Here is a 16,356-nt window from a genome sequence, read left to right on the forward strand (position 1 = left end):
TCAGAAATACTTCTTACCTTTCACATGTCATTTTTACTTTTATTTTTCAATTTTTTAAAAAGTGTTTATTTATTTTGACACGCACCTGTGAGAGCACGAGCCGGGAGGGTCTGTCAGTGTGGAGCCATAGACCCTGGGAGACTTACTGGGAGACCTGAGCTGAGATCAAGAATCATATGCTTAACCAACTGAGCCACCCAGACGCCCCTCACCTGTCAGTTTTTACTTTTAAAGAAAAGTAATGCTCCTTTGGGGGGAGACAAATGGGAAGCTTACCATTTCCTTTTCCTTGAAATGCAAATATGCAAATAGACAAGTGTCAAGACCCAGTGAAGGAGCATGCTCCCTAAACTCTGTCCCCTCACTGCAAATGGAGAAAATGCAGAGAGGCACTCCTTCTAGGAGATTAGTATTTACCTCCTAGGAGGTTAGTATCTCCCAGCATGCTTTTTAAGCATGTTGAACAGGAGTGCCTGGGCGGCTCAGTGGGTTAAGCATCTGACTTTGGCTCAGGTCATGATCTTGTGGTTCACGGGTTTGAGCCCCGAGTTGAGCTCTGTGGCTGACAGCTCAGGGCCTGGAACCTACTTCGGATCATGTGTCTCGCCCTCTCTCTGCACCTCCCCTGCTTGTGCTCTCTCTCTCTCTCTCTCAAAAATAAATAAACATTAAAAAAAAAAAAGAATGTTGAGTATTCTAACTTTTTCTCTTTTTTCAAGATTTTGTTTTCAAGTAATCTCTGCAACCTCAGCACGAGGCTCGAACTCACAACCCCGAGATCAAGAGTCGCACGCCCCACCGACAGAGCCAACCAGGTGCCCTGAGTATTTCACTGCTAGGACAGAGAGAAAAACAGAGACAGACACAGAGAGAGAGAGAGAGAGAGAGAGTAGAGCTCTGCCTGGAGTTTATCAGTGCAAGGAAATGAGGCACGGCTGCTTCACTACCTCTCACCACCCTCCCCCCACTCCGCTGCACTAAAACAGTGTTACTGGCTCAGTCGGTTAAGCGTCCGACTTCAGCTCAGGTCACGATCTCGTGGTCCGTGAGTTCGAGCCCCACGTCGGGCTCTGGGCTGATGGCTCAGAGCCTGGAGCCTGCTTCCGATTCTGTGTCTCCCTCTCTCTCTGACCCTCCCCCGTTCATGCTCTGTCTCTCTCTGTCTCAAAAATAAATAAAACGTTAAAAAAAATTTTTTTAAAAAAGAAGTAAGCTACTCCTTGACAATATTTGAGAGATGTGATTAAATGAAAGCGACCACCCCTCCGCCGCAGTCGACAATATAATCTGAAGCTATAACGTCCTCATGTGTACCAAAATCTGTGTTTCGAAGGCCACGCTTTTCTCTTAGTGGAAACACGTGTTAGGCAGGGAGAGAGTCCAACAACGAATCAAGAGTGTCTCGATTAAAGGAAGCTTCATAAATACCAATATTTAAATTGTCTTTGTTTGGAGCCCAGGAGGATTTCTCACTCCAGGGCAAAGCCCTATAGGAAGATTTGGAGGAGAGGGGGTGATAGGTGCCCCTTTTTTTTATAGATAAGGGGCAAGCCGTTGTGACCTCTGTTCAAACGCCAGCGAAAACCCCCACAGCCAAATGCCTGCATAAGTGTGGTTACTAGCAGACCCCTGGCTTCTACCCTCATCATGTTTCCCTCCCACCTGTCGAGTCTCATGTGGCTACTTCAGATTGTCAGAGCCTAAATCTCTTATAGAACCTCAGTCGTTTGGAGGGTCTGGCAAAGATAGGATTCTTTATCAGAAAGCATCTAGAAGAAGATAGGAATGGATACTGAGCGATCTGATCCTTAGTATCCATACAACTGGAAAAGCCTATAAAGTGAGAGAAAACTTAGACAAACACCTTAAACTCGACAAGAGACAAATTGAACTTCCCACATCCACTCCTGCTTCCCAAACACCTAAGAACATTCCAACCTTCTTTTCTCTCTTGGGACTCTTATCTCAGTAACGGGTACCCAGCAGTCACCCAAGAAATCAGAACACCCCATTTTCTTCTTTCGTCCTCATTTCAGCCCAGCCCAATTCTCACTCCCTGGTAGCTTTCAGATCCATTCCCTTCCCTCTTTCCTCATGGTCAATGTCTTATATAAAGATTTCTTCCCCCCTTACCTGACGTTACTCAGTCTGTAATATGCCTTTTTGCCACCAGTCTCTGGCCTCTGTATTGATGCAAAAGCAATATAATAAAAGAAACTATGCTGATTAAGTTATTCTAGGACTTTCTATCTCCTTGAGTAATGGTCCTCAATCCTAGCTGCACATTAGAGTCACCTGAGGAACTTTTAAGGTCCCAATGCCCAGCCATTCACAAGATCAGTGAAATCAGAATTTCTGGGTGGGGCTCAGATATCAACATGTCTTAAACTCCCCAATCAATGCTCAACCAAGGTCGAGAACTTCTATGGTATGCAGGAGATCATCCCCAGTCTGGCTCCAGAGTCAGAGGCTTTGACTCCCACACCCGAGCTTCAGCCACAATCTCTCTTGGTCCCCCAAACATGCCCTGCCTCTCACCTCTCTGACTTTGCCTGGCCTGTTCCTGCCACTGCCTGAAAATCCCCTCCTACTCCCTTGACCTGGAAATTCCTACAGGACCATGAGTATACTATCCCATCAAGTGTGTGCCCTACACACTCTGCACATTCTATCATGACAGCAATTTTCACACTGTGTAATAACCGGGTTATTTGTATGGTCACTTGACCCATTAGACCCTGGGCTCACTGAATACAGAGAACTGATTCATCTCTGTGTCTCTAGTGCCTAGTATATTTCAGCTGATTCTCAGCATACGTGGGCTGAATGAGTCCCTAGATGAATGAATGAATGAATGAATGAGGCATGGATGAAGCTGTTGACCGACCCCATGTGTTTCACCCTCTCCCCCAATTCACCATGTTGTACTAAGTATGTTAATTATGGGAAAAGCCTACACCCAATTTTCTCTCTATCAAGTATTTCCTTTCGCATCTCTGGAGCCGCATGGGAACGTTAAAACACGTAATGAAAAGCACACAACACTGATGTGATAGTAATATCCAATTTCTCCTTTCTAGAGTAAGGGACATATCTTCATTTCGGTCATAGTTGCATGGTCAGATGCTCATCTCTTTTTAAATTATTATTACTTGGTCATCCTAGCCTGGATTCATTGCAGCAGAATGCATACCTCTATCTTGAGGTCTATCAGGGCTTTGGTAATAATTATAGGGAACTCCCAGTCTCGCTACTTGCAATTATCCAAGCACCTTCTACCTGTCATCCAGTAACTGGTTATTCTGTTGTAGGTTCCCTACTGGCATCTCTCTGCAACGCCAGAAGCTAGGTATATTTGTCTCCTCCAAAATCTGCTGTCTTCGTGCTCTTTCATTCTACGCTTTCTCCTTCTCACTCCTGCTCTTCACCCCGCCTTTTCCCTTTTCTCTCCCTCTGTCTCTCTTTCCATAGCACAGGTCAGAGGTTAGGTGGGGGTAAGCATCCCTGGCAAGATTCTCCCCAACTTGCAGAAATCGTTTACCCTGATTCCTGCCTTTAGTACACGTCCAGACACTCAGTGGCAGCCCTGAGGTATTCCTGATGAACGTTTAGTAGCCATCGGGTAAGCCTCCACGTAGACACCTGGGTAAAGACCATCTCCTGAATATGTCTCGGGATATGCAATCTCACCTTTGAGAAGCTTAATGGCAGCCTCTCCCATTGGGGAGCTCTTTGGCGTAACATTTTAGAATAAAGCTTTTTGTGATTGTTTCCCTTCATTATAAAAAATAATAGATCAACATTCTTTAAAACTGGGAAACAGGGCAGCCGGGGTGGCTCAGTCGGTTAAGCACCAACTTTGGCTCCGGTCATGATCTCACAGTTGGTGACTTCGAGCCCCACGTCGCTCTGTGCTGACAGCTCAGAGCCTGGGGCCTGCTTCTGATTCTGTGTCTCCCTCTCTCTCTGCCCCTTTCCTGCTCATGCTCTGTTTCAGTCTCTCTCTCTCAAATATAAATAAACATTTAAAAAGTCAAAAAAAAAAAAAATAACACTGGAAAACATAGGAAGGTATCCCGAAGACCATAGAAATTCCATAGAATCTTATGGGTAAGACAGAAACCACTATCCCTGTTAAATTTGGTGTGTTTTCTTCTATGCTTTTCCTATTAAATCTAGAGTCCTAGAAGTAGAATTATTATCTCAAATGGTATGAATATTTTAAGACAATTGATAAATATTGCCAACATGCTTTCCAAAACCTTCCAGAAACTTACAGTGTAGGCAGTGTGTGAAAGTGTTCATCTCACCAAACTCATGGCCTTGGTTAACCTCGCAATAGCATCAACAAAATAAGTAGTGTGTGGGAAATAACTGGCGATGTTTCTAATGGGCAGTACATAATCTTTTCTAAACCCTAGAGCCATGGAATGTGTAGCCACTTCTTGACATTCTTCGTAAACGTATTGATCAACATAGGGTAAGCTAACGTAGCAAATAAACCTCAAACTTGCCGTGGGATGGCATTAAAGGTTTGTTTCTCCTCACAATTTGATGTGAGTTGGATGACGCCTGAGGAGCCCCCCTCCAAAGGATGACTCAGGAAGCCAGAAAGCTTCCGTCTTATAACTTTGCCTTCCCGTAATCCCTTTGCTTCCAGCCCTCTGGATAAGAAAGAAAGGGTGTGGGAAAGCACACCCACTTTTAGCTGCCCCAGACCGGAGCTATGCACCACCCTTCTCTTTCATACCCCCCAAAACACTAATTCAAGCACCCATCTGGTATGATGGCTTCTCTTTCCCAGCCATTTCTGCAAATCGCCGAGAAACACTCACATGCCTATTAGCCCATTTGATAGCCCATTTGACTGAGTTGTCAGTGGTTAACTCAGCCACCTTGCTCCTCCAACCACTGGCATAGTCTCTGTATGTGGCTACTGCTTGGGTTGAGTTTCAGGTCCCTCCAGGATGTAGTAGTTCACCCCAATGGTGGGCACACATCCCTGCCTCTCCCCTGGATGAGAGCTTCCAGCCCGGCTAGATCCAGGGCGTCAAACTATTTACTCCTGTTCAACTCTGCTTTCCTTCGTGTTCATTATCAGGCATGCTCTGTCCAAATGGACGTCCCTGTCAGCTAACACACTGCTTGAGCACAGCAGTCCTGGTGGTAAAAGAAAGCCTCTTTTCCAACAGTTTCTGGGCAGGAAACAACTGCAGATGTCTGCTACTGAGCCCAGACTAGTGGGAACTGTCTGAAGGTAATACAGTTTGAGCCGGGACGGGATCGAGCTAGGGTAGAATATAGGAGGTGGGAGCCACTGGACCAGAGATGGCAAATAGGTGACAAACGTGCTCACTCCCCTCACCCATAGCAGACATGCTAATTAGTCCTAGTCCTCGTGTTAAAAAAAAAATTTTTATGTTTATTCATTTCTGAGAGAGAGAGAGATTGTGTGTGTGTGTGTGTGTGTGTGTATGTGTGTGTGAGAGAGAAGGGGGGGGAGGGGCAGAGGGAGCAGGAGATAAAGAATCCGAAGCAGGCTCCAGGCTCTGAGCTGTCAGCACAGAGCCAGCCGCAGGGCTCGAATCCACAAACGGTGAGATCATGACCTGAGCTGAAGTCAGACACTTAGCCCGCTGAGTCGCCCAGGCGACCCCAGTCCTGGCCCTCTTGACCGTGGGGCCCTAGAATCCTTCCAACACGGGGTCTACCAGTGAGTCCTTGAAACTTACCTGCCATCTCTGCATCAAAGAGTGTAGAACTCTACACTCTACACTCAGGCTGCAGAGTTCTTAGCACAACATGAGCGCTCAGTAAATATTGATTTAACAAAACAAAACCAAAGCTGAAATTTGATCCAAGGAGTAAACTTAACAATGGTGTGTCCAATTTTAGGAAACTGAAGGTCAAAGAGCTTCCATGGGATTTGAGAGGAGCGCAGTGCCCAAAGCCAGGAAATCATAAGCCCGGAAAATGTCTGGGGTCATTTAACTGCTGCAACAGCCAGTTGGGTCTCCCTGCCTCTGATCTTGACCTTTCCCACCCCTGACAGTGCCTTCTCCAGGCCACAGCCATGAGTCACCACCTTGTTTAAAGCCTTCTTTGATTTCCTATTGCTTTTAGGATACAGGCAAGATACTTCCTACAGCTTCCAAGGCTGCCAGACCCTGCCTGTCTCTCCAGACTCCCCTCCACGCTTCCCTCACTAGAATATTTTACACACATGTTATCTCATCTAATCTTCACCATCAGCTAAGAACCAGGCTTGTTAGTCCAATTTTACAGGTGAGGAATTCTCACCTGATCCTCCAAGAGATTATGGGAATTAGCCAAACTCATGGAGCTGCCAAGCCTCTTAAGTGCAATTTCTATGCCTGCCTGGTTCTGAAATCTGCATTCAGGAATAGAGAGGCATTTAGAATTAATTCAGCTTGGTGCAAGAGGCACTTTCTTCTCCTTTTACCAAAACAACAAAACAAAACTGGCTATGGGCCCACTGGAATTCATTCACACACACACACACACACACACACACACACACAGAGAGAGAGAGAGAGAGAGAGAGAGAGAGAGAAGGGATGGATGGAGGGAGGGAGAGAGAGTTGTCTGATTTACTTTCTGCCCACGGTGTTGGCACAGTGTGGACAGAACTTTCTAGCGTAACTAGAGCTTACTTCCGGAAGAGGAGAATGGACCAAAGTAGTGGATTTCTTTCATTTTCCTTTTTTTTTTTTTTTGGCCCCCCCCCCCGCCCCCTTCCTTCGTTTTTTCTTTTTTGTTCATGGGTGTTCAAATCTTTGTGAGTGAGAAGAGGGGATTCCGGGAAGGGGTCCTGTCGATGAGTCAGCCACTTGTGAGTGGGGAGAGAAAGCACACAACCGCGACTTTCTTCTCTTCTGACCCTCATCTCCACCCCGACCAGTAAGTTTGCTTCCCAGCGACATTTGCTCCAACTGCAAAGCGAAGCCCTTCCTGTCCAACTGGAACCGCGCTCAGAATGCGAATGCCCCGGGGCTGAAAAGCGCCTTTCAGCAGAAACTCCGGGCCGGCCCGCCCGGAGTCTCTTTGGCCTTGACTGACAAGAGCATCCATACACCGGGCCACAGGGCCTCCCCTCCCACCACCCCCCCACCCCCATCCCAGCATTGCCCTCTAGCTCAGCCGGAAACTAAAGAACCAGACCTCCAAGGACGTCCAGTGCTACCCTGCTGGACAGAAGCCCGCGATGACCACATGAAAAGTAGCACTTGTCTCTATCCGGCAGCCCACTCTGGCTCTGCAGGCTGGGACCTGACGCTGGGGCGGGCTGCACGTCGTCGGGCTGCAGGGGAGCGGAAGGGCGTGGAGCCCTCTGTTAGCACTCACCCCCTCGCGGGCTGGCGGGCTCCGAGGATAAGGAGCGCACTCTTTCCCAGAAGGGGTTTGGGTCTGTTGCAACATCTCGCAGACATTAACCTCAGGGGAGAGGAGCAGCAAGTCTTCCCGTTTCCTTGTCCCAGGCCAGGCTTGCTTGCTTTTTTACAAGCTCAGAATGACTAAGGCGGAAGCTTTTCACGGGGCTATCACTTTCGATGACTTTTCCTAGGCTCCTGGAGAGAGCTGAGTTTTGACCTGCGCTTGGAAGGGTCTGATGGAAAGGGAAGAGGTTCTGCTTACCACTGCGGAAAGCGGTCTGCCCCTGAGAGTCTTTCTTAGAGGTCAGTCAAGGCAGGGAGTGAGCAGGGCAGAGAAGGTGTGCCCAGACACCAGGGCTCTGGACCTCAGTGCCAAGGGATTCTACCTGGTTTGGGGGGTCACCCGTGGCTCACCACGTCCGGTGGTTGACAGAACACCAGCTGTGGGCATCTCGAATGTTGCCAGAACAAGGAGGCTGCCATGGACTTGAATCTTGAGATGCTTCTGCAAAAAAAAAATGGGTGACCTGAACATCCACCCTGTCATTCTCTGAAGCAGGGGGTATCCAGTCTTCCAAAACGAACTGCTGTTTCTACATGAACTGCTGAAAAACCAAGAGTCCTTTATTGCCTTATTTGTTTTTTAATAATTTTCTTCTTTTTTTTTCTTTTAAAGTTTATTTATTTTGAGAGAGAGAGTGTGAGGGGCAGAGAGAGGAGAGAGAGGATCCTAAGCAGGCTCCACTCTGTCAGTATAGAGCCTGATGAGGGGCTCGAACTCACGAACCGTGAGATCGTGACCTGAGCCAAAGTCAAGTCAGACGCTCGACCAGCCGAGCCACCCAGGCGCCCACACCCCTTCCATCCCTTCTTGCTCAATTCATTTATTGATTATATTAAAAAGAGTTTTATTCTCATTCCATGTACTCTTATTAGTTGTACAGAATCGAAATCCATTTAGATACGTTTTGAGTCTCGATTCTTATCTCCCTCCGTGGCATTTACCTGGCTTCTCAACTTGAAAATAGCGGCAAATTTATTGATTCCTAATTTTCTACCTACGTATCCAAGTCATCGTGAACAATGTTGTGCAGGACAAGGGTTAACTCAGAGGCACATGGAGGCCACCTGATACCATCCCATGTGTGGTAGTAATTCAAATATCCGTCTCCCTTTTGTATAATAAGTCAGCAGTAATTAAGTCTTCCAAGTAGACTATCTGATCATCCAATCCATATTCATTTCCAGATCTTTCAGTAATAATCTCAAAATAGAAGAAGCATTCTCTCAAATGGGTTGTTAAAATCAAAGTACACCATCTCTGCAGTAGCCAACATTTTAGCCTGAATAGAAAAAGAAGGAATTATACCCATAGCATATGTTCTTTATGTATTCAACCAAGTTTATTGAGTGTCTCTTTATGTGAGGCGCTGTGTAGGTCCTGGGGATGGAAGGGTGACTCTGGTAGTCCCAACTCAGAGCGGAGCAGGGTGTCAGCAAGAAATCTAGTCGGGAACTGGATTCCCAAGAGCGAAGGGAGCCAGGATGAGATCCCAGCCCTTGGGATTCTAAGCCTGGAGCTCCCTCACCAAAGGGAGCCATGTCTGTTCCAGAGGCTCTCACTGGCCGAAAAGCTTCCTGCCAACCTGCCTGCCTGCCAGTCCTTCTGGATCTGCAACGCTTCTTCCAGACAGGCGTGCTGGAGGGCTCTCCTTTCTACTCAGGTGCCACATCTCTAGGCCCCCATCCTGCCATCATGTCTAGGAGACTGGCAGCTCCCTTGGCAGCCGGCAGGGCACTTTGTCACAATTAACATATGATTAGCGTTGTTTATCTGAAGGCAGAAAGAGCACTTCGTCTTCTGTGAATGGCTTGAAATCTGCTTTCCCGAAGACCAGCACAAATTGTTCCCTTCCCAGCATTTACCTTCATGGGAGGCACAAAAACAAAAGCCTCTCTGAAAGCAGCCCCTTCCTGGTTGATTGGCTATCCGTCCAGTTTATCAGGGAAAGAAAAACAACGTGGAGCCATCCTGGATTTTTCTCTTTCCCTTACCCGCCACGTGGAATTCTCCAGCAAGTCCTACCCTTTAAATATCCCGACCCTGGTCATTTCTTACTGTTTCCGCAGCTGCCTCGGGATGCAGGCCAGCATCCTTTTTCTCTGAGCCTCCAATGGGGTGTCCCCCCTTCCACTCCCCCCTCCCATACCCCCACGCTCCAGTCTCCCTCCAGCAGCCAGACTGTCCCCTCAGACACATCACTGTAGCTCGGGACCCTGTGCTGCTTGACCCTCCCTTGCTTTCCTGTAACGCTTAAAATAAAACAACCCCTTTCAAAGGTGTCTTTTCTTTGGGGTCATTCCAGGAGGAAACGGTAACAATGTTTCATTTAATGCCACTGAACTTAAGGGAGGCGGAAGATCACGTGTTCCAGGAAGGCTGGTGATCACCAGGAGATGGGGCCGCTTCCCTGTCACCTGAATCTGAAGAGAAGAAGGTGATACACCCCTGCTCCCTGGTCCCTCATCGGAGTGGCACACGCAGCAATCCCCAGCCTGCAACTCCCCGTGTCTGAGGCCGGGTGTCGTTCAGAGGCTCAGGCTGGCGATGACCGAGATCTCACTGTGAGCTTGTGAACTGACAGTGGGGAACTGGGCCCCCCTGCCCTGGGGGGTCCTGCCGTATATAACTCAGTATCAGTCGTTCTTTAAAATAGAGAAATATAAAGGGTGTTTGGATGGCCTGTATTGGTTTGCTAGGTGGCTTCGAACAACAGAAATTGAAGGTCTCCGTTCTGGAGGCTGAAAGTCCAGGCTCACGGTGTTGGGCAGGTTGGTTCCCTCTGCCTGGAGTGGGAATCGGCCCCGGGCCACCCTCCTGGCGCCCCGTGCTTGCTGGCAATCTGTGGCGTTCCTTGGCCTCAAGCTGCATTGCTCAGGGTTCTGCCTCCTCTCCACATGGGGTTCGCTCTGTGTGCATGCCTGTCTCCAAATAGCCCCCTTGTGTAAGGACCCCAGTCATATTGGGTGAGGGCCCACCCTCATGATCTGGTTTTAATGGCATCCCCTCTGTAAGACTCCATCCCCAAATAAGGCCACGCTCTGAAATACAGGGGGGTTGGAATTTCAACATATGAATTTTGAGGGAACCCAGTTCACCCCAAAACATGGCCTATCAGCACACCAGCATCATCACTTGTTAACATCACAAATATGAGACCACGGTTTAAAAAAAAAAAAAAAAAAAAAAAAGCAGTACCCAAAAGCACAAGACTGCTGTGTGGATTGCACCAAATAATGTACAGAAAGGTTTGGTATGTAGAATTTTTTTTTTAACGTTTATTTGTTTTTGAGACAGAGAGAGACAGAGCATGAACGGGGGAGGGTCAGAGAGAGAGGGAGACACACAGAATCTGAAACAGGCTCCAGGCTCTGGGCTGTCAGCACGGAGCCCGACGCAGGGCTCGAACTCACAGACCGTGAGATCATGACCTGAGCCGAAGTCGGCCGCTCAACCGACTGAGCCACCCAGGCGCCCCAGGTTTGGTATTTAGTAGGTGCTCAGCTCATCGTAACTTCCCTCCATTCCTGTCCCTCCACATCACCAGCCAGTACTTTCCCAGAATGAGAAGGGTTAAAAGATGATTTTTTTTTTTAAAGAGAGAGAGAGAGCGTGCATGTGTAAGTGAGGGGGGAGGGGGAGCAGGGGAGGGGCAGAGAGAGAGGGAGGGAGAATCTTAAGCAAGCTCCATGTCCAGCATGGAGCCACACTCGGGGCTCAATCCCCCTGGGATCATGACTTGAGCCGAAATCAAGAGTCGGACACTATCCCGGTGAGCCACCCAGGTGCCCCCAAAGATAATTTTTCCAAAAAGATAAATTCATGACTCTGCAAATGTAAGATGAGCACATATTAAAGGTTTCATTTAACTCACTAATTAATTAGGGAATGGGTAAGATGTGACGAGTGGCTCAAAGGAGAATTCAAACAATCGCATGTATGTAGGCAAAAGGGAATACTGCTACTCCATCCACACAGTTCATTTGCATTTTATTTATTAATTTTTTTAATGTTTATTTATTTTTGAGAGACAGAGACAGAGCGTGAGTAGGGGGAGGGGCAGAGAGAGAGGGAGACGCAGAATCCGAAGCAGGCTCCAGGCTCTGAATTGTCAGCAAGAAGCCTAACGCGGGGCTCGAAGTCACAAACTGAGATCATGACCTGAGCCGAAGTTGGCCGCTTCACTGACTGAGCCACCCAGTCACCCCATTTAACGATTTTTAAATTGGCATAAATATAATGAAAAGAGGAGATACGCAAAGGATGCACTAGACAGGACAATCACTCATCTGTCTTCTCCTCATTTGAAAGCATTTTGACAAATTTTCTTGACAGAAGTAGATCTTGAACAAGTAAACCTTCTTGCTTTCTTTTACCTTTCAAACAAGGAAATGGTCAGCAAATCTAAACTCATAAAGCTCCCATTTATGAAGCTGTTAAAAGTAAATGTTTTGAAAATCAGGCCAGCATCTCAATTTGAAGAAATAGAAATAGTCGTTAAAAACGTGGGGACATATTGGGGGAAAAAATGTCTCTAGATACCTGCTAATGTCAGAGAACCTACTGGTAGTCACCCTCCCCTAGGAATGTGACTCTGAAAAACCGCAAAAGACAGCCTTATTTGTCATCACCCTTGTAGATCTCTTCTGCTCTCATGCTCCTGAGGTGAGAACAGGAAGCCTTGTCTTTTTTCTAACTCTAAGGTTTCCTCTAGCCTAGCCCCTCCCACACTGTAACTTGGAGTTTATTAGTGCCAGGAGGACAGTCCCAGGGTCATATTCATTTTTGTAGACGCTTGCGCCTGGCAGTGTCTGGCAAATAGCAAAACTCAGTTTATTAAATCAAATTGGATTGGATTGGATTGGACTGGATTGGTTTGGATTGGATTGGGTTGGGTTGAGTTGCATTGAGTTGAATTGAACTTGCTGAACTGAACTGAATTGGATTTCTTTTTTCAGGTCCCACCCAGCCTTCAAGAATCAGCATCACTGGGAAAGTGGCAACCTTTTAGTCTTATTGCAAACTCAGCTTTCTTTCCATTGCTGTCACTTAGCAGGCAATTATATTGCACAAGAAAAAGGACAAGAAAAAGGTACATTGTTTCCCCTTGACTACACGGAAGCATGTAAAGTTTGGAAAGCCACGGAGGTACCATTTAGTGGAAGAAAGGCTTGCTAAATAACAATTCCCTTGTCTCCTTTGGTATCAGATCTTTAGTGCCTCTGTAAGTGCCACCCTTCCCACCGCAGAGGCTGAAAACTTTGTGGGAAAGGAACTCATGAATGAATGAGGTAGAGTCCTTAGAGCCTAATAATGCTAATAATAACCAACAGTTGCAAAGTACTTTATAGTTTGCAAAGTACTATTCGTACCTATCACCTTATTTAATTCCTACAATCATCCCGTGAGGGGTGGGTCATCATTCTCATTTTAAACACAAGGAATATGGGTCAAGGAGGTGAAGCTAGATGGGTGGAGTTAGAAGATCTGGATCTCCTAACTCCAAGACAAATTCTCTTTCCCTTACCTCACTCCTCTCTGGGAAAGATGAAAGCAGACGGACGCTCACAGAATCACGGACCCTGCAGGTGGAAATGAACGTGGTAAGGTCTTTCTTTAGGTTACTGTTGAAGTGACCAGCTAAGTAATGAGGACATACACTGATGATGGTTCCCTTTCAGTCTGTGAGCATATACTCACCGTGACCTACCCCTAACCCTCAGGTATACCGTATGCATGGAATAGAGGGCTGGAGGGGAAATGAGAGCTAAAGATTAACATCATATAAACCTGAATATTTGCCAGGCCTTGTTCTGAGCGCTTTACAAATGTCGACTAATTTAATTCTTATAACCACCTTCTTTTACGTAAAAAGGCAGAAAGGGAATAAAATAAAGGCTAGATCACGGGTCACCAAGCTGCCATCGGTGGACTAAAAAGGTTCACCGCCAAGTTTTTGAGAATAAAGTTTTATTGGAACACAGCCACACCCATTCATTTATCTGTGGGCTATGGCTGTTCTATGCTACAATGGCAGAAATGAATAGTTGTGACAGAGACCACTTGGCTTATAAAGCCTAAAATATTTACTGTCTGTCCCTTTGTAGAAAAATCGTGCCCATCCCTGATTTAAATGCATATCTCTATTTAGCATATATACAATAAGGATGTTTGTTTGTGTGTGTGACTCTCCCATGAGGCTCTACGATTTTAACATGCCGAGAGTGTACCTTATGCATCTTTGCACTTGAACACCTGGCACAGGGGCTACCATACAGTGGGACTAGAAAAAGAGTTTTGTTACAATACACGGTCAGGAAAACTTGTGAAAGACTTTGAAAGGATAAAACCAATTACTGCATGTCCTTTCTAGAATACCCATAGAGATCTGTGGCACTATAAAACAAACAAACGAACAAACAAAACTAGCATTTATATTGGATAAGAAGAAGAGATGAAAGGGGTTAAGAATGAAAATTACTCAAAGAAATAATGGCTGAAAATGTCCAAGATTTAGCAAAAGACATAAACCCACAGATGCAAGAAGCTCAGTGACCCCCATTAAGATAAACTTCCAGCAAAAACAAACAAACCACACCAAGAGACATAATAGTCAAACTGCTGAAAGCTAAAGAAAAAAACAAACAAACAAACAAACAAACAACCACTTTGAAAACAGGGGAGTGAAAAACAAAATCTTATCTGTAGGAGAAAAAGAATTCAAGTAACAGTGACTTTCTCATCAGAAACTATGAAGGCTAAAATAAATAGCACAATATTTTTCAGTTGCTAAAAGACAAGAACTGTCAACTCATAATCCTATACCCAGCAAAAGTACCCATTAGAAATGAAAGGAAAATCAAGACATTATCAGGTGAAGAAAAATTAGCAAGTATGTCAGCAACACATTTACCCTAAAGAATGGCTAAAGGAAATTCTCTAAACAGAAAGGAAACAGAGAAGGAATCTTAGAACATCAAAAAGGAAGAAAGAATATGGCTTTCTCTGGATTTGGGCTATGTAAGCAAAATATAGGTAAATACAATAAGCTTTCTATTTCCTCTTTAGTCTGCCAAATTATCTTTGGTTGTTGAAGCAAAATCCTAACACTGTCTGATACAGTTATACATGATACCAGAGGAAATCATTAAAGCAATAATATTATAAACAGGGGAAGGTAAAGGGATGTAAAAGGAAGTAAGGTTTCTACATTTCACTCAGACTGGTAAAATAATGACACAATAGACTCTTATAGGTTATGTATATAATATAATATGGAGAAGAGCCACTAAAAAAGTTATCAAACAGGCACATCCAAAAATAGTATAGATAAAATGGAATTTAAAGAAATGTTGAAGTAATCCACAAGAAGACAGGGAAAAGAAAACAGAAAATAGAAAAACAGAACAAACAGAAAATAAAAAATAAAAAGGCAGACTTAATTCCTAATATATTAACAACACTAAATATAAATAGTCTACAATAATTAAAAGATAAAGATTAGCTGAGTAGATTTAAAAACATGACTCAACTATATGCTGCCTAAAAATAACTCACTTCAAAGACAGTGATATAAACAGGTTGAAAGTAAAAAGATGAGAAAAGGTTGTGTTTATTTTCTATTTCATTGCCATTCCAACAAATTATTCCAAGTTGAGTGGCTTCAAACCACGCAAATTTGTTATCTTAAAAAATTCAACTTCATTTAAATTAAGAACTTCTGTGCTATGAAAGCCCCATGAAGGGAATGAAAAGACAAGTTACAGACTGGGAGAAAATATTTGCAAACCACATATCTGATAAAGGGCTTGTCTAGAATAAATAAAGAACTCTCAAAACTCAACAGTTAAAGAAAATCTACCCAGAAAATGAGCAAAAGACACGAAGAAACATTTCACTGAAGATGAAGGATAGATGGGAAATAAAAACACATGAAAAGACATTCAACATTATTAGCCATTAGGAAATCCATATTAAAGTCACAAGAGATATTCTAGAGAATCATGCTGAGCGAAGGTGGCAATCTCAAAAGGCTGCATATTGTATGATTCCATTTATGTAAAATTCTTGAAGTGACAAAATTATAGAAATGAAGAACAGATTAGTAGTTGCCAAAAAGGATGTGGGAGCAAAAGAAAAGTGGATGTGGCTATAAAAGGGCAACTTGAGGGATCTTTGTGATGGAATGTTCTTTTTTTTTTTTTTCAATATATGAAATTTATTGTCAAATTGGTTTCCATACAACACCCAGTGCTCATCCCAAAAGGTGCCCTCCTCAATACCCATCACCCACCCTCCCTTCCCTCCCACCCCCCATCAACCCTCAGTTTGTTCTCTTGTTTTTTTTTAACGTTTATTTATTTTTGAGACAGAGAGAGACAGAGCATGAACGGGGGAGGGTCAGAGAGAGGGAGACACAGCATCTGAAACAGGCTCCAGGCTCTGAGCTGTCCGCACAGAGCCCGACGCGGGGCTCGAACTCACAGACCGCGAGATCATGACCTGAGCCGAAATCGGCCACTTAACTGAACCACCCAGGCGCCCCTGTTCTCAGTTTTTAAGAATCTCTTATGCTTTGGCTCTCCCACTCTAACCTCTTTTTTTTTTTCTTCCCCTCCCCCATGGGTTTCTGTTAAGTTTCTCAGGATCCACGTAAGAGTGAAATCATATGGTATCTGTCTTTCTCTGTATGGCTTATTTCACTTAGCATAACACTCTCCAGTTCCATCCACCTTGCTACAAAGGGCCATATTTCATTCTTTCTCATTGCCATGTAGTACTCCATTGTGTATATAAGCCACAATTTCTTTATCCATCCATCATTTGATGGACATTTAGGCTCTTTCGTGATGGAATGTTCTGTATCGTGACTGTATCAATGTTAGCATCCTGGCTGTGATA

Source organism: Panthera tigris, chromosome D1, assembly GCF_018350195.1.
Source record: "Panthera tigris isolate Pti1 chromosome D1, P.tigris_Pti1_mat1.1, whole genome shotgun sequence".
NCBI lineage: Eukaryota > Metazoa > Chordata > Mammalia > Carnivora > Felidae > Panthera > Panthera tigris.